Source organism: Papio anubis, chromosome 6, assembly GCF_008728515.1.
Source record: "Papio anubis isolate 15944 chromosome 6, Panubis1.0, whole genome shotgun sequence".
Taxonomy (NCBI): domain Eukaryota; kingdom Metazoa; phylum Chordata; class Mammalia; order Primates; family Cercopithecidae; genus Papio; species Papio anubis.
Window position 1 is genome coordinate 11,339,331 of NC_044981.1, and position 19,094 is coordinate 11,358,424.

Genomic DNA, 19,094 nt, shown 5'->3' on the forward strand with positions numbered 1-19,094 from the left:
GGTGGAAGGGACATGTTCCAGGAAGAGTTTACAGCATGTGAGAGGGACGTGAGCCAGAAAGGAAGAGAGATGGGAAGAAGGAGGGGAGAGACAGAGAGGGCCAAGTGACCAGGACCAGGACCAGGAAAGAAAGCTGAGCTCTTTGCATATTTAGGGAACTGCCAGGAGTCCCCAGGCTGGAATGTGAAGTTCAAGGCCAGGAGCAGAGGGAGCTGAGGCTGGAGCAGTAAGATGGATGAGTTCAGGAGGGGCTTCATGGAGTTGGGATTTCATCCTGATGGGGTTCAGGACATGCTGCCCCCCAAAATAGAACATTGGCATTTGAGAAAACAGCAGAAGCAGGAAGGCCACTCTCACCTTCCCTTGTTCTGCCCTGCTCTCTGAGGCAGGTCATCAGTCCCAGGAAGGATTTCCTAACTTTCCCCTGAAGTAGGAAGTTGGACCCTGGTGTGAGTGATGTCCACATACTCAGAGGAAAGGAACATCCTTATTTCTGAAGACACAAGGACACAGAGGAGACTCTGAGCCAACAGACCTGGCGACATTCCCTCCAGGTTATCACCCGCTTTGCTCGGTCACACCTCTCCATGACTGTCCACTCTTCATCCAACCCAGCATAGCAAATCCATAGGTTTCCCTGTTTCTCTGAGTCTTCATTTCCTCTCAAAGACTTCTGTGTCATGTAAAACTTATACTCTATGTGTTTGTATGTTCTTCTCTTGTTCATCTGTCTTTCATTATAGGGGTCTCAGCCATGAATCTAGCAGTGGGAGAAGACATCTTGCCAGCCCTACAATCCCAAAAGCAACAAGGGACCCTTGAGGGTTGTGAGCAACACAGTCATCGGGGAACACCAGATGGCTACTGAGGTTTCTCCAGTGGCCCATGGGCGCCAACTTCTTTCACTGTAAGGTGGGTCAAGTGGTTCACCCATGTATGTTCAAGGGGGTCCCAGAGCTGCCTCCACACAGACACAGGTGGGGGCCCTTTCCAGTCTCCCTGCTCTTCCACCAGCCATGTTGCCAATCTCTGAAGACTTTCTGAGCCTACTCTGCCCCAAGTTTCCTTTTCTTCAGGGTTAACATGTCTAATCCCTTCTCCATTCTCTAGAAAAGTTAGTTGTCTACTAACATTCCTTCAGCCTCTGGGTGTAGATGGAGCATACAGATCTTGTCCTCGTGGGCAGTGTAGATGTTTACAGACACCGAGCCCACTTGCTCTGCCATTTCACCATCCAATCTGGACGTTTGCTCTTTGGTTAACTCATTCAGCCACAGCAGCTCGGTGGCTGGCCTCTTTCTCTTCTCTTTTGCCTATTTCCCCCAGAACATACACTTTTTATATTGCTTTAGTTAAGCCTCAAGTTTAATCATTTGGTTGTTTTATACAACTTCTTTATCTGAAGCTAAGAATATCCTAATTTAGATACCCTAATGTCCACCAGCAACATGGCATTATGGTAAGGAATAGTCCTGTCAGTCAGAAAGACCAGAGTTTAAATTTTGGCTCAATTATGTAATACTTGTGTGACTTCAGGCAAGTGACTAAACCTCTTTGAGCTTCTGTTTCTTCATCTCTATAAGGCCATCAATATCTAGCATTGTGAGCTGTGAAGATCTCAGTTAATATAAGTAACATCCTCGTATACAGTACCACGAGCGATCCAATTTTATTAAAAACAGAAGTGGCAGCGGTAATAGCAATGACGATCTCGCTCTTCTACTTACAGGTGTATAATCTGGACTCATTATTTAATCAGAGCCTCAGTTTCTCCATGTATTAAAAGAGAATAATAGCAACTGTTTGGCAGAGTTGTTTGAGGATTCAATGGGATAAAGGCACATGCGGCACACAGTAGGCTCTTCGAGCATGAATGTGTCCTTGCCTTTCTCCCTGCAGTGGATTCTCCTGTCCCCTTGAATGATCACCTTTATTGCTAGGCTTTCACCTCCATCTCCAGATGTTCCCGTCGGGTCCCAGGCTCTTTCTGGGTGAACGTCCTCTGAGAACATCGGGATCCCCTTTTTGGTTGACCAAGATCAGATTGTTATTTTTCTGTCCCTGTTTTTCTCTTTCCTGGCTGTTAGGGGCTGAATTGTGTCTTCCCTCCCCATGAAAGGGTATGTGGGAGCCCTATCTCCCTGCACCTGTGAATGTGACTTTATTTGGAAACAGGGTCTTTGCAGATTTCATCAAGTTAAGATGAGGTCATGAAGATGGGCCCTGATCCAATATGACTGCAGTTTTTGTCAAAGGGGAAGAGAACGCTGGGAGACATAGAGGGAGAAGGCGGCCCTGTGAAGATGGAGGCACAGGTGTAAGAAATGCTGCCACAAGCCCAGGAATGCCCTGGGCTGCTGGAAGCTGAAAGAGGCAAAGAAGGATCCTCCCCGGAAGGTTCAGAGAGAGTGTGGCCCTGCCAGCACCTTGATTTTAGACTGCTGGCCTCCAGAACTGTAAGAAAATCTATTTCTGTATCTGAAGCCACCCAGTTTATGGTACTTTGTAACAGCAGCTCTGGGAAGCTGACATAGTGGCCCCACTACTAGAGTCCATAGGACTGAAATGTTTATTAGTTTGTAAAATAAACATTTCTAAAGTCCACCTTTAACACGGAAAACCTGGTGACTCAAGTTGGAGCTGTGCTACATCATTATATAGAAAATGAAATAGATTGGATGGAATCGGGGCAGGGTGATTAAGAAGAAAAGAAAATTGCTTAAAAAGACCCAAGCCACCACCTTGCTCATGGATAAGAGAAAACAACTTGTAAAAGTTGAAAAGGATTAAATGAATGTCACGGCAGGAAGAGTGATGGGGGCCATAATTCAACGGTCTCGGGGAGCTGGCATTTTCATGCTGATTTAATCTAAGATTTCAGCTTGAACAAGGGATAAGGTTTACAGACTAAAAATTAGCCACAAGGTATAACTTTACCTCTGGCTTAACAGAAGACTGAAAGAATAAAGCAAGCAGCTGTGTCAGAACTTGCCAGGCAACATGAAATACTGTGGTTTGAACAAAGCCGAGTTGGGCTGAGAATGAATTACAGGAAGAAAGGCAGGAAGAAAAAGAAAGAGCTCCGGGGCTATTTATTCTTTGTGTACAGGACGCATTGAAGAAAGTACTGAGTCCCACGTCACCAACCCAGCTGGAAAACGTGGGGGCAACCAAAGCACAGAGAACGTGAGTCACCAGCTCCTCGCTCTCAGGAGCTCCATATTTGGGAGCCCAGCAAAGGGCTTATCATTTTTCGGATGGAGTCCCATGGGTTCTGGGGCTGCTGCTAGCTTCAGCTAAACGTGGTGCGTGTCTTCAAAATTAGAACTGACAATGATGCAACTTAGTGTTTCAGGGGAAAATAGTACCTAGATCTCAGCAGAGCGGGGACACAGGAAGACATGGGCCGCACGCTGTTGCCCGTGCGTCAGCCAATCAGCTGGTCAGCCCTCTTGAACTGTTGAAGACTACCATGGACATTTGCTGTTTTCACCTACTCTGCATCTGTTCCTCCTCTGCTTCTAGGAACCATCTTTGGACTTTCTTTTGGGGGACTTGCATTTCTCTATTCTTAGACCCCGGTGCCAGGGATGGGTGCATGGTCACAGTTTGGACAGTCAGAGTATTCCATTGTCCTGGGGGCAGCAACTGGTTTAGGGAAGGGGCATAGCACAAGTCAGCCCAAACAGAGTCCATCCTAGGGACTTGTATAAAAGCTACTGGGGACGAGATGCCGTCAGCTGGGTTTCTGGGAGGAAGGGGGTGTGTGGAGCTGCATCTGACCATCTTGCTATGGGTTCAAAGAGGGACATGTCCTGATGAGATGGAGCCCCTGTATCCAGTTGTGCCTGAAGCTCTTTTCTGCTACCTAAGCCGATATACTCCATCCTTTTGTTTTCTTTTACTGGCAAACTAAAGAATTCTGACTAATACACAGATCTCAGTAGGGCACAGTAGGTGCCATAGCAAACATCACACAAATATATGGAAGCTAGAGAGAAAATGTACATGGTATGGTGGGTCTGAAGTCAGATAGAGGAGACATGGACACAGGAATAGTCCAGAGTATTTTAGAATACTTATGAGTATTTCAAAACACATAAAATAAGGGTATTACTCCCTTAAATCCTTCTGGAATGAGGGAATAAAAACAAATATGGTTTTTAAAAGAAAACCATAGTAATTTAGTAAGAACATCTCAAGGGGGCTAGAAAAATAAAAAAATAAAAATAAAAACCAATAGTAATTTGAATTCTTCTTGCAGTAATATGGCATAATAGCAACAACAACAACAACAATAATAAATCAGCCAAAATGCAAGAACTGTGGGTGTAGTGAAGTCTCCGATCTAGGGTGACGAATTCATCCTGGTTGGTCTGGGACTATCACTGTTTTAAAACTGAATGCTCTAATTTCTGGGAGACCTTCAGTCTTGGGCAGACCTGAATGGTCAGTCACATGTTTTCAGGTCATTCTACTTTTCTGAGCCTTGGTTCTTCATCAATGAATGGGGCCTATGTGGCAGGAGGAGGTGGTGGTAGAACCATCCATGGTTTTCATACCATATTTTTGAGAGCTTTAGATATATATATATATATATAGAGAGAGAGAGAGAGAGAGAGAGAGAGACAGAGAGAGAGAGACGGAGTCTCGCTCTGTCACCCAGGCTGGAGTGCAGTGGCACGATCTCGGCTCACTGCAAGCTCCGCCTCCTGTGCTCACACCATTCTCCTGCCTCAGCCTCCCTAGTAGCTGGGACTGCAGGCACCTGCCACCACGCCCGGCTAATTTTTTGTATTTTTTAGTAGAGACAGGGTTTCACCATATTAACCAGGATGGTCTCGATCTCCTGACCTCGTGATCCACCTGCCTCAGCCTCCCAAAGTGCTGGGACTGCAGGCGTGAGCCACCGTGCCCAGCTGAGAGCTCTAGATTTTTATAAAGGGCTGCAACGGCCACTGCGGAAAGGAAAGTGTGAAGCAACCTCCACTCCACTTCTGCTGCAGTCAACGGAGTTTCTTTTCTATGTGTTTCAATCGAGATCTGCCTAACATTTGTTAGGGGTGGGGAAACCTGCTCTCTGAGGGACCTCCCTCTAGAATTGCATGACTTTTTCTCTTTGTTATGGGGCAAATGGCTCTTATAGACCACTGGTTCCCGCACCTGGCTGATCCTAAGAGTCACCTGGGAAGCCTTAAAACTAATTACTAGCTACCACACCTGGATATTTCTACTCCGTTGGAATTGGGTGGAGCCAGGCATCTGTATTTTTAAAAAATCTTTGCAGGTATCATACATATAAATTATTCACAAATGTCGTTATGCTAACTATCATTAATAATTTATTACTTTCCACACATCTCGCAAATGGCCAGGACACATCTTTGTTTGAGACACCATGTTCCCACACATCTTAAATTTTCCATGCATCAGGAAAGCTTGTTAAAACACAGATGGCTGGGCCCCACCCCCAGGGTTTCTGTTTCAGTAAGGCTGGGCGGGGCTGGAATTTGCATTTCTAAGATACTCCCAGGTGGGCGTCTGCCACCTTCAGTAGCATCCAGTAGCATCATTTTAGATCACAGGTTCACTTGAGTGTCTTGACTGGTCTCTTTAATGGGTGTCATCATGATAACCCATACCCTACCCTTTCTCCTCTCCCTGGTATAGCACTCAGTAAATTACTGATGAATAAATGTGTGGATAAATGTTTTATGGCCTTAATGACGTGACCTTTCAACCACCTTTCTAAAGAATATTGTGAATTACACACTTTCACATATAAGAAAGGTTTCTGCTGGTATCTAAGGAATATTGTCTCATGGGACCTCAGCTGAGGACATGGGTGGGGCAACAGGATTTCCCGCTCTCAGCTTTAGAGAGTTTGTGCTGAGTACAATGAGGCGACTGCCGCCTTCTGTTCTGGAGCCTCTAGCCAAGCCCACTGGGGTCTCGTCAAGGCTCCATTTTTTGGAGCTCCATTTTGCTTCGTTTTTCACTTTTGAAGGCTGGCAGATTTCCTTTTCACCCACCAATTCCTTTCTGGCTTTCTTTAGCATGTTGTCATATTTAAGTTTTTAAATTGATTTGCTGGGATATTACACAAGCGTCTTCTTGCTGCTTTAACACTTTACTCCTGTGGATAAACTTGTCATTATCCCTCTGGAAGCCCCAAATGACCACTCCAATCCCTGCGCAGGCCCTGATCACACCCGCATCCTTTGGCTTGTTTTTCTTCTCCGTTGGTGCTGCCACAGCGGCAGGCAGCTTGGCACTATCTTTCCACACATCTTCAGCAGTCTGAGAAATGTTTCTTGGACTACAGAGACCTATTCATGGCCACGACCCAGACCTCAAGCCTAGGCACACCCCAAATAAAGTTAGAAAGGAAGAGAAAGCCACTGACCATTATTAACCACTAAATAGGGAGCGCTCGGTCCAAGTTCTGCAGGAACATTCAGAGGGTGTTTAACTGGCTTTGCAACTTTTATGTAACTACTTGGAATCAGAAACAACACCCAGAAAATAAATACAAATAATAAAGTAACTTTTAAAAAAGATTCCCTCTCTTTTCAGGCTCTTGCTTCCGTGCTGATTATGCAGACGGTCGATTAATCAGTATCTAGTCTTACTGCCCCTAAGAAAACAAGATGTGTGCACAAACAGGCAGGAAGCAGCGGGCCTTCCCAACTCCTCCTTGGAAAGAGAGTTTGGTTCTGACCAGAACATATACTTATGGAGAAGTAATCTTTTCTAAGTCAGTTCTACAAGAACGGCCTAGCTGAATGGCAGTGAGTCTGTGGTGATGAGTCAAAGTAGCCTTTGCCTTTCTTCCACCCAGGCTGTCCCTGTGGGTCCCGCCTCCGGAGGCAGCCATTCAACTAAAGAAGCTACGAGGGCCGGGTGCAGTGGCTCAAGCCTGTAATCCCAGCACTTTGGGAGGCCGAGACGGGCGGATCACGAGGTCAGGAGATCGAGACCATCCTGGCTAACACGGTGAAACCCCGTCTCTACTAAAAAATACAAAAAACTAGCCGGGCGAGGTGGCGGGCGCCTGTAGTCCCAGCTACTCAGGAGGCTGAGGCAGGAGAATGGCGTCAACCCGGGAGGTGGAGCTTGCAGTGAGCCGAGATCGTGCCACTGCACTCCAGCCTGGGCGACAGAGCGAGGCTCCGTCTCAAAAAAAAAAAAAAAAAAAAGAAGAAGAAGAAAAAGAAGCTATGAGGCTGCACAGTGACTCACGCCTGTAATCTCAGCACTTTGGGAGGCCAAGGCGGGCGGATCACGAGGTCAGGAGATCGAGATCATCCTGGCCAATATGGTGAAACCCCATCTCTACTAAAAATACAAAAAATTAGCCAGGTGTGCGTGGTGTGCGCCTGTAGTCCCAGCTACTTGGGAGGCTGAGGCAAGGGAATCTCTTGAAGCCAGGAGGGGGAGGTTGCAGTGAGCTGAGATGGAGCTACTGCACTCCCAGTCTGGTGACAGAGCAAGACTCCAATGACTTTACTATTATATAACGTCAGCAGCACTGCAGGAATAACACCCCTTTCCTGATGTCAGAAGCTACAGAAACACCTGCCCGTGCAGAGTGCTCCTCCAGTGCAAACTGTTCTGGAAGGCTTGGCCATGTGTGCCCTGGAAAGTTCTGGAATCTTTTTGGTGTTGGATTAATGACATCCATGTTTCAGAAAACACCTCCAAACCTGGCTGACGGGAAAACTGTGTTAGAGAATAAATAAAATGGAGCGTTTCAAAAGTTTTCCACTGAGAAGCAGTTTGAAGAGTCAAATCACCCTAGAGGAAAGCTGGGTATTTTCTCGTAGGTAGCCTTGCAGGCTTTGTGAACATGGGAGGTGGTGGTTGACAGGGTGGTTGGAGGAAGGACTAAAACTGACCTGTGTGCCACTCTTAATAATTGCCTATTGATTTAGAATCAGGACGTTCCCCCCGGGTTTTACAAAATACATGTAGTCTTCCATGTGAAAGATTATGGGATAAGGGGGGCGGAGGGAGTGTTGCAAGGAGAGTTTTAAACAACTGTTACCATTCATAAAGACCTAGGAAATTCAAACACTGAGAGGGGGGCTAAGGTCACACCATCGGCAGGCAGGAAGAGTGAGAAAGGCAGCCTTGCTGTGCTTAGCTATGTATCTTATCACGGGGGAGAGGCAAACTGTGCAATTCTCAAAGTTCATCTTCTTAATGGTGAGTCGGGAACAAATATTTTGTAAGAGACACATTAAGTCTGAAAAGCTTAGAGAGACTTGAAAGAGCTTCTGTATATAATGGAGAGAATTTAAAATTCCTGTTCTACTCTATCCTGTTCTGCTCTCCAGGTAGAGTGGCAAGCTGGCAAACCCCCCAGAAAGGAAAGGCTAGAGGGGTTACAGAGACAGAGAGCCAGCAATGGTTTCATGTGGTACAGGGTGGAGGAATGTCAGGGCAGGGTATATATTTATCTCTGTGTTAGGAAACTGTTGGAGAAACAAGCTGAAGCTTTCTATAAAGCCTTCCTGTTTACCCTTGAAAGAATCAGAAGCAAATGGGCCTTTGCCCAGGAGGCTACAGGGTCATTTGCCATACTTGGATTTCTCTGAGAAAGCGGATAGAGGAAGCCTCTGCCCAGTGTCCTGGAATTCTGAAGACGTACCCAAATGGCTTCAGAGAACAAATGCCTATCTGTCCCTATTTCACTAGTTCACTTTTTGTAAATTCACATTAATGGAGATAACTACAGATACGCCAGTTCAAAGTTATCTGTAAGTTCCTCTCATTCTCTGTACAAACTTTACTTTTGCCCCCACGTTCTTCCAGCCATCTTCCTTTAGAACGATGGCTGGAAGTCATTACAGCAGCTCTTCAAGGGCCGCTTCCGCCATGGTTAAGGCAGAATTGAATAATTTTCTCTTTCATAATATCCCAAACAAGTTGCCACATGTTGTTAACCCTGGACTCCAAGGAAACCCATCCTATAAGATTGGCATTCAACCTGCGAACCACTGTCTTTGTCATGAAGATGTTCTCTTGTTGAGGGAGTTTAATGTATTGGTGCACCATTTTGTTGCCAGATAGCAAGTCGTTTGAGACCTGTTTCATGCCATGGGGGACAAACCACATCTTGAAGTGGCATGGTTGACAACTGCGTCAAAAAATAAAATAAAATAAGGCCTTATCAAATAATCCTCTGAAATTCCTGCCTGTATCATGAAAGGAGGATGTTTGATGAGCAGAAGTTGGTGTGGGATTCATAACTAAACTGTCCATCTGTGGGAGAATTCTGCAGGCTTCCATCACTAGTGTGTGACACAGCGAAGAGACGACAGTCCTATCCAGCTCCCAAATCTGTGGTTCCAGGGCACTGCTATTGGAACGAGGCTCAGTCTTGGGTGCCACTCAAAAGGGAAAGTGTGGATGGATTAAAGAGCGATCAAGCAAAAGAAACCTCTGTCAGGGTGAAGAGGGTGTGATATATGAGGAAAGGGGTCAAATACAGAAAGTATTGTAGAGCAGAAGAAGAACTCCCAAAGGAGAGTATGAGTAAGAGTCTGCCAGGGATTTAAGAAGAGTCTTAGGGCAGAGCAGAAAATGAATAACCCACACACGGGTGAGAACTGTGTGGTCACCACTTAGCCAGGTGACATGGTTTCCTCTGTGTCCCCACTCAAATCTCATGTTGAAATATAGTCCCCAGTGTTGGAGGTGGGGCCTGGTGGGAGGTGATTGGATCACGGCGGCAGATTTTTCCCTGGTTGCTGTTCTCCTGATAGTGAGTGAGTTCTCATGAGATCTGATTGGTTAAAAGTGTGTGGCACCTCCATGTTCTCTCTCTCTTCCTCCTGCTCCAGCTATGGAAGATGTAGTTGCTCCCCCTTCACCTTCTGCCATGACTGAAAGTTTCCTGAGGTCTCCCCAGAGGCTGAGCAGATGCCAGCATCATGCTTCCTGTACAGCCTGCAGAACCGTGGGCCAATCAAACCTCTTTTCTTTATAAATTACCCAGTCTCAGGTATTTCTTTATAGCAGTGTGAGAACTGACTAATACATCAGGGAAGGGTACCACTCCTTGCCTGCATGGAGCATTCAAGAAGCAACAATGAGCACTTTGGTCTCCACATTCTGTGGGCAATGGAAGAGAAAGAACAGAAAAGGCATAGAGTGGAGTGTCCACCCAGATCCTAGAGGTGGGCCAAAGTAAAACTAATGTGTCAGCTTGTTTGTGTGTATGACTATATGCGTACATGTGTGTGATGCATGAGTGGTACTTTTTTCTTATTGCCATTTACTTTTGGGGTACTCAAGCTTTATTCGAAAAGTGAAATAGTGGAGGAATGGTCTCCAGAAATAAGCAACTTGTTCTGGAAATAAGAAAACAGCCTTTGACAAGGCTGGTTTGGGATTTTGCTAGAGGACACCTGTGTCCTCAGACAGCAGTGTCATGGGGTCAGAGCTGTAGGGATGGGGGTCCTGGTTAAAGTCTGGCCAAACTCTAGGTCATATCCTCTTTATCTCCTGTATTAGGCCATTCTTGCATTGCTATAAGGAAATGCCCGAGACTGGGTTATTTATAAGAAAAGAGGTTAAATTGGTTCATGGTTCCGCAGGCTGTACAGAAAGCACAGAGGTTTCTGCTTCTGGGGAGGTCTCAGGAGGCTTACAATCATGGTGGAAGGTGGAATAGGAGCAGGTATGTCACACAGTGAAAGCAGGAGCAAGAGAGAGAGAGTGGCAGGGGGCAGGGGGGAGGTGCCTCACACCTTCACACAACCAGATCTCACAAGAACTCACTATCACAAAGATAGCACCAAGCGATGAGGGAGCCACCACGTGATCCAAACACCTCCTACCAGGCCCCACCTTCAGCACTGGAGATTACAATTCAACATGAGATTTTTGGGTGGGGACAAAAACCTAAACTATATCATCCCTATTCACAGTGGTGATTAGGAAATGCTTATAGCTGATGAAAGAAAAAAATCATGTCATTTTTATTTAAGAAACTTAGGAGTATACAAAGAACATTTATACAATCTAATTGCGACCCTAAAGAACAACATTCAACATTACATTGGAAGCTCTAGGAGTTTACAGGAGGGAGAAAGCACTGGGGGCTGAGATGGGCTGGGGTGTTCAAGAAGTAGGTGGTATGTGAGCTGAGCCTGGCATATGGAGAGAAAGGAGAAATTAGTCTGAGCAAAGGCAGAGCTACAGATGTTCAAGGAATATTTAGGAGACTGCACACCAGAAAAAAGTCTTCATGAACTGTGCTGTGCTGGTTGTAATGAACTGAATGGCTATATCACCTCCAAATTTATATGTTGAACTCCCAAGCCCCAATGTGATGGTGATAGAAGGGTAGGGCTTTGGGAGGTGATTACATTATGAGGGTGAAGCCTCCTGAATGGATGTAGTGCCCTTATAAAAGAGATCCCAGAGAGCTCTCTACCTCTTTTGCTGCCATGTGAGAATACAATGAGAAGGCAGCAATCTGCAACTCAGAAGAGGGCCCTCACCAGGCACCCTGATTTGAGAATGTTAGAACTGTGACAAATAAAGTATGTTGTTTACAAGCCGCCTAGTCTATGGTACTCGGTTCTAGCAGCCCAAACTGATGAGGACACTGACATAATTCCATTTCCATCCCTCTCTCTCTCTCTGTTCTCTGTGTTCTGCCTCTTGCTTCACCTTTGCATGTCTTCAGCCATTTAGTCGCATCCGTAGACTCAGCTAGTAGCAACCAGGACTACCATAAGCACTTTGATCCTTATATTCTAAAAGCTAACCATCTTATTTTTTTCTAGATGCCCTTATTTGTTCTTCAAATTATGGTATTAACCACAGTCACACTATTCTTTCACTATAACTCTTGCTTGCTTTTCTCACCAAAAGGAGATGTTTGTGTAGGTGTCAAAATCTGGCACTGCGTTGACTACAGTCACCCGGGAAATAGCCACCTACTCACTTGGGATATGTCATGAGCTGCCAGACCCAAAGATGAAGCTCTTTTATTAAATGGAAGTGCATTAGCATTTGAGTGTTAATGGAGCAGACCTTTAATAAACAGTCACCATGTGTGAATTCTATTCTTGGATCTGTGGGATTAGAAATGACTGAGAAGTTTACAAAATTTTCATTTATTGGAAGGGACAGATGTATAACAACTAACAATGCTAATGTTGAAATAAACGATTGCTCTAAGACTCTGTTTCATCTTACTCTATGACCATATGACAATCTGCATTGATGATGCGTATTTTTTAACATAAAAATTGAAAGGATTCTTCTAGCCCTGTTCCCATTTTGAAATTCTTCTTTTTTAAAAAACAAAAACAGAAACAGAACAAAATACTAAAAGGTACCTCTCAATTGGTTGCAGTCAATGACTTCATTTCAGTGCACAGACTTCAGTGGTGCAACTGATTTGACATCTACTACAGTTGCTTAGCGTTCACAGCTAGCTATGGGACATTCTGCTGCCCTGCCTATTGACATAACCAAAGACCAGAAAACCTGGAGAAAGGTAAGACATAGGTAATCCTATGATTGAAGAGATTGACTAACTACTTTGCATTGGGAGAAGTAGGTGGGAGAAATTTCTTCATCAGAATTTTTTTTAAGCCTAAAAATGGTTTACAATGGGATGATTTCAATTACGGTGAGATGATTAGCACTATCTAGATCTTATGGAAGAAAATTTTTATGGCTTTGTGGATACGTATCCTGAAAAATGAAGGGCATCAACAAAGCGTGCCTCATGGAGTGGGGGGGAGTCTAAAATATGCTCATGTGGGGCATTACCAGACCGTAAATGTACTCTGAGTAGGTTTAACCTGAGAAAGAAGCAACCTGATCGTGCTTATAGCTCCAAGAAGCTCTGTCTTCAAAACACAACTGGACTGAAAGGCTCCATCTGCTGTGAACCTGAAAAGGAAGGGACCCACCAACTCCATATCCAGTTACAGTTTGAAGAAGGATGCTATTTTGCTCATGTTAGAGTGATGGGAATAGATGCATGAACGTTTTTGGGGGAAATGTGAATTCAGATTCCAGTTGGTCCAATTCTGACTGTGTAGTCATTCTAAACCTCAGTATTTTTTTCCACATAATAGTAAGGGCTAAAAAAATCTGTAGGGCTTCCCACAAATAAGGCACTGTTGTAAGCAATGGATATATATTACCTTATGTAATCTCACAGCAATCAAAAAGTAGCAAGTAGAAGAGTTCACGTAGCAGGCCTGAGACTGCTATCTCAATCCTGCTTGCAAGGCTGGCCCTTGGCTGGCATCTGGGAACATGTGCGGGGTTCCTGCTGGTCCATAATATGAGTGGCTCACTGTGACTTAACTGTGTGTGCAAACAACATGGGTTATGCTGAACACCTGCTTTCCTTCTGGGAGTCAGGAATTTGTTTACACTCCAGACAGAGGATGTCTAAGTGACCAGCTCCAGATCAAAACTCTGGCACTAAGTCTCTACTGAGCTTCCCTAGTAGGCAACATTTCATACCTGTCAGAACTCGTTGCTGGAGGAGTTAAGTGTGTCCGGTGTGGCTCACCTAGGAGAGGACTCTTGGTAGCTCATGCCTGGTTTCTTCTGTTGCTCTCCCCTTTGCTGATTCTGATGTATGTTTCTGAGGTAATAGAACTTAGTAGTGGGTATGACTCTATGATGAATCCTGTGGGTCCTCCTAATGAGTCATAGAACCTGGGGGTGGCCTTGGGAATCCCCCCGAAAGGTGTGTGACATTATAATTATCTCCATTTTAAGGTGAGGAAGCTGATTCATGGAGAGGTGAAGTAACTACACCAAGGTCACACAGCAGGTACACGGCACAACCAGGATTTGAATCCAGGCAAGCTGGCTCCGCAGCTTTTGCTTCTAACCCCTAAGGAGGCTCCAAAGTTCCCTCATTAAATGGTTGTGAATGAAAGCAGGTATGTTCACTCAGTACACATTAAGTGCTCAATAAGACATAGTTACCCTAGTATATTAGGATGTAATCTCCCATCCCTTCTACCTGCTAACTAGAAATCTATCATGAATTTTTCATCAACCCACTAACAAGCAGAAAGTCCCTGAGGCTGAAATATCTTTGAAGAAGAGGGAGAGAAATGGAATGGACGTCATGCTATTTTTTAAAACAACAATATCTATTACAGTACAGTTCCTTTATAAGCCAAATGGAGCCTCTGCATTTCCTCTCCTCTTTCCTTACCTGCTGCCTGGCCTCTCTCACCCTGGCACAGGGGTAAGAGCAGTGAGGGTCAGTGTAGCAGCCTGGGCATTCAGAAAGACTGACTGGAGCGAGAGTTAGAGGTGGGTGGGCAGATTTAGGGGAGCCCTTCTCCTGATGGCGACTATATTTTCTGCCACTCACCCCCCAGATGGGAACACGCTGTCTGACAGAGTACTTAATGTTCTGTTTGTTGAAATCATTATTTCTCAATCACCCTCACCCCTCCCTACCTTTCAAGTACTCTAGTTAATGCAGAAACATCCCGTTTCTTTCCATTGAGGAAACCAAGTGACCCCAGCATTCCATAGACCTATTCTTGTCCTACTTTCAAAGAAAAACAGCTCTTCCTGCTGACCGCCTGGCTATAATAAGTCATAGCTTAGTTGGTAGATCTGAATGTCCTAGTTAGAGATAAGTTGGCTGAAGCACAGTACATCTACGTGTAGAATTTGGAGGAAGGGACTGAAGAAAAATATTGTAATTTAAAAACCTCATCTTCACCCTACACTCCTTGAAATTCTTCTTCAGTAGAGAAGCAAAGCTTCTTATGTATAGTAAGAAATACAGATTAAAAGGGAAATAGCAGAAGAGTAGTGGCTTGGAGTTATATTAATTGAAATCAATGAGACCAAATCCTTCCCTGCAAGCACATTTTGATGAAGTAAAACTGGAAGGAGTCCATGGATATTCAGTACTTTAAAAAAAAGGCTTGATCATAACAAATGCCAAGAAAAAGAAGAAAGAAAAGAAAATGGGGCCGGGCGCAGTGGCTCACGCCTGTAATCCCAGCACTTTAGGAGGCCGAGGAGGGCGGATCACTTTGAGCTCAGGAATTCAAGACCAGCCTGGCCAACATGGTGAAACCCTGTCTCTACTAAAAATACAAAAATTAGGTGGATGTGATGGCGTGCATCTCTAGACCCAGCAACTTGGGACGCGGAGGCTGGAGAATTGCTTGAGCCCAGGAGGCAGAGGTTGCCATGAGCTGAGATCATGATACCGCACTCCAGCTTGGGTGACAGAGCCAGAGACAATGTCAAAAAAAGAAAGAAAGAGGCAGGGCGTGGTGGCTCACATCTGTAATCCCGCACTTTGGGAGTCCGAGGTGGGTGGATCATGAGGTCAGGAGTTTGAGACCAGTCTGATCAACGTGGTGAAACCATGTCTCTACTAAAACTACAAAAATTAGCCAGGTGAGGTGGCACATGCTTGTAATCCCAGCTACTCAGGAGGCTGAAGCATGAGAATAACTTGAACCCAGGAGGCAGATGTTGCAGTGAACCCAGATGGTGCCACTGCACTCCAGCCTGGGTGACAGAGTGAGACAGAGAGAGAGAGAGAGAGAGAGAGAAAAGAAGAAGAAGAAGAAGAAGAAGAAGAAGAAGAAGAAGAAGAAGAAGAAGAAGAAGAAGAAGAAGAAGAAGGAGGAGGGAGGAGGAGGGAGGAGGAGGAGGAGGAGGAGGAGGAGGAGGAGGAGGAGGAGGAGGAGGAGGAGGGAGGAGGAGGAGGGAGGAGGAGAAGGAGGAGAAAGGAAGGAGGGAAGGAACGAGGGAGGGAGGGGAGAAAGACAGAAAAAGAGAGAAAGAAAGAAAGAAAGAGAGAGAGAAAGAAAGAGAAGGAGAAGGAGAAGAAGAAGAAAGGAAGGAAAAAGTGGGAAGGAAGCAGGGAAGGAAAGAGGAGGAGGAGGGGGAGAAAGAGAAAGAAAGAGAAAGGAAGAAAGAAAGAGAAAGAAAGAAAGAAGGGAGGGATGGAGGGAGGTACGGAAGGGAAGGGGAAGGAAGGAAGGAAGGAAGGAAGGAAGGAAGGAAGGAAGGAAGGAAGGAAGGGGAAGGAAGGAAGGAAGGAAGGATGGATGAAATTATGGATGCCATGATAAAGCATGGAGGTTAAAGAATGGAAATAGAATGGAAGGGATGGAATGAACAATGGGGTGGATACAGTGGAACATTGAATGAGCTCTAAGCCAATGACTTAGGAGACCCAGGCTTCAGTCCTAGCTGTGTCATCTGATCAGTTGCCCAACTTCATGTGAGTTACCTCATCTTTCCCACCACAGTCTCCTCAGTTTCGCTATCTGTAGAGTGGGAGATACAATAAACATGCCCCAGGACCACTGTGAAACTGAAATAATATGATGTGAGTCAATGTAGTGAGTTAATTGTAAAATAATATCTAAATCTTGGCTGTTAATATTTTGATCCAATGTTGTTACCTAGCACCAAGATTGAAAAGATAAATCAAACATTAACAAGAAAACCTAGGTTATTTTTTGCTGTACTGAACATTAAGAAAAGAGGGTTACCTCGAGAGGAGAGCCTTATAAAGCTCAGTTAAAAATGGAAAGGGCATTGCAATGGACTCTATGATTGGTTAAAATATTAGCCTTTCTTCATTAATCCTTCCTCCTGGGTTTGTCTGGTTAAAATCACACACAGTGGTCTAAATGGGCAGTGGGCATCAATTAAAATTTAGGTCAGAGCCTCTGAGGTAGCCAGTGATTTAGTTTCTGGGATTAAGGAAGACAAAACTTTACCGATGGCTGGATAAGAATAACATTCCTTTCTATTGTGATCATCCTACATCAAGGAAATGTTTGAAATTTAGGGAGTCTGTTAAAGTTATTATATGGTCGAACTTTTGAAAAACACAGCAGCATAAATGTGTTTTATCAATCTTTACTGTTGGTAAGAATCCTGGAGAAAGGAAATTTGACCGATCTCCCAATCTAGTTTACTCCAAAATGGATCATCAGTCTAGAGGACCAACTGCGTCTATCAGAGTCAGATCTATCTGCCAAGACTCCCCACTCCCCTCACCATCATTCACACGTCCTGTACTTTCTTTGCAAATGATACAGGCTGTCATTAGGTTTAGAGTAAGCTGCAATTAGCAAGTCTCTCAACTTCTCTTACAAGGAACGTATTTTTCAGTGAAAATTTTTGTGATGGTTCCTGTCTGATGTTTAACTCTTTCCTGGAGACCAAACTCCCCAGCCCAATCATTGACAGTAGAATTCCAGGAGTGAATGGCATCCCTTTGAACCAACTAGTGACTGTAAGTGACTGTAATTTCTTAAACCTAGCTACTAGCCATTTTGGCACCTTCTACACAGCACCCCTTGCAAGTAAGTCCTGCAGAGCTATGAAATTCTGACCTTCTTGTCTGAACTCTCAGGATTGTATAAGACTGGACCTTAGTTCTTAAAAGGGCTCTTCAGTGTGGTCAGGGGTAGTGATCAAAAGCGTCAGTCTCAGGGACCTAGTCACATGTGTTTTCGTGGGTGAAGCTGGCCCTGTGTTTGCCAAAGTCAAGCAACTCAATTACCAAGGGCCTGCTTGGAAGCTCCTGTGCACAACCTGGCCCTCAGTGGCTTCTCACCTTGCTCTTGGGCCCTGATGGCTATTTGCAAGCTGGGAAGAAGATACCAGGGCTGGGGGGTAACCAGAAACGCAAACATGGAGAAAAGGTTCAAAAAGGCAAAACAATGAAGATTTGCTTAATTTACTGATAAATAAAATAAATGTAATCTAACCTATGGACTATATTTATTCCTGTGGTTCTTCATTAGCACAGAAAAATTAAGAATTGTTTATATTTTAAAAGTAATACAATGAATCTTTCTTCTATTCCTGAATGAGTCACGCTGAAGTAACTACCACAACTCTTGGATACGCTATTAATCAACACACAATAAACAAATGATTGCCATGGTTTTCCAACTTTAAATCCACTTGGAAAAAGTTCCATGCTGGTGGGGGCTGTGCCACCACTAGCACACATATGTATGGGCTCCACATGAATTTGTTGACTGATGACTGACACACAGAAGGGTCTACAGAATAATGAAGGAAAGCTAACTTTAAAACATCCTCCGTCTATTTCATTTGAGTGCTTGTACCTGTCTGCTTATGTTTATTATCTAGTCATAAAACATCATTTCGGCTTTCTTTACAGAGGTTGCGCTGAATTTAACTGGATCATTTCATGCATCCTATAAGCCTTTGGTTTTTGTTTTTTTCTTGCTCTTTTGGAATTCTTTTTTCTGTCAAACCCTACTCATTCTTTACATCCCTTTTCTTTTATGAAACCTCATTCCCTCTCCTCCTCTTCCTCCCACTCGCTAATATGTATTGAGCACTTAATGTGTCAGATACCACTTTAGGTGCTGTGTGTGTGTTGACTCATGTAACACTCAAAGTCATCCATCGACTCATAAAACCTTCAAAACCACTGGTTAGGTAGGGCTCTTATTACCTCCTTTGTGCAGATGAGAAACTGAGAAACAGAAAAGTAAAGTAATTTGCTCAATAGCACATGGCAGGGGGGTGGTAGAGGTCAGATTTGAACTCAGGCCGTTGGTTCTCTCTTAAGCACTCCAGCCTTCTTGAATCTGCTCATTTCCTGAACCCTGATGATCATTTCCCCAACTTATATTGCTTGATAATTGCTTTGTGAATGTTCCCATGCTGCAGAGAAAGAATCTCCTTAGAGAGTCTGCTCATGACTCTTTCTTACATTGTTTAGAACTTTTTTTGCTTTGCTGTTTATTTTTGGCAATTATGTATTCACAAAATACAAATTATGTATTCACAAACAAGAAAACAAACCAAAACAAAAATGGTCAAAAGATAAGCCTGATGAGGGGAGAAGAATTATTATTTTTAAGTAAAATAATCTTAAAAACACATTCCTACTGTTAAATTTTATTAGCAACTCCCCATTTCTCCAACCATTGCTTCTGTCTGCCACACAACCTGACATGCATGAGTGATGGTGCACGTGCACACACACAGGGTTTTTAAAATTTGAGCCAGTTTTCAATCACAAAGCAACATAAACTCATTTTTAAATATCCAAA

The 19,094-nt window shown here is 44.3% G+C and overlaps 1 protein-coding gene and 1 long non-coding RNA gene across 4 annotated transcripts in view; one reads left to right on the plus strand and one right to left on the minus strand.

Moving 5' to 3' along the window:
- Positions 1-19,094, minus strand: part of NEDD9 (neural precursor cell expressed, developmentally down-regulated 9) — a 203,930-nt gene that overhangs the window by 171,533 nt on the left and 13,303 nt on the right. The window lies entirely within an intron of this gene.
- Positions 446-2,286, plus strand: LOC116275241. 2 transcript variants are annotated; one of them, XR_004184196.1, is made up of 3 exons: positions 446-554; positions 744-912; positions 2,176-2,286. It is a non-coding gene; the product is annotated as an uncharacterized LOC116275241 (long non-coding RNA). The 2 variants fall into 2 exon arrangements; XR_004184197.1 differs by having other exon boundaries at positions 2,088-2,190.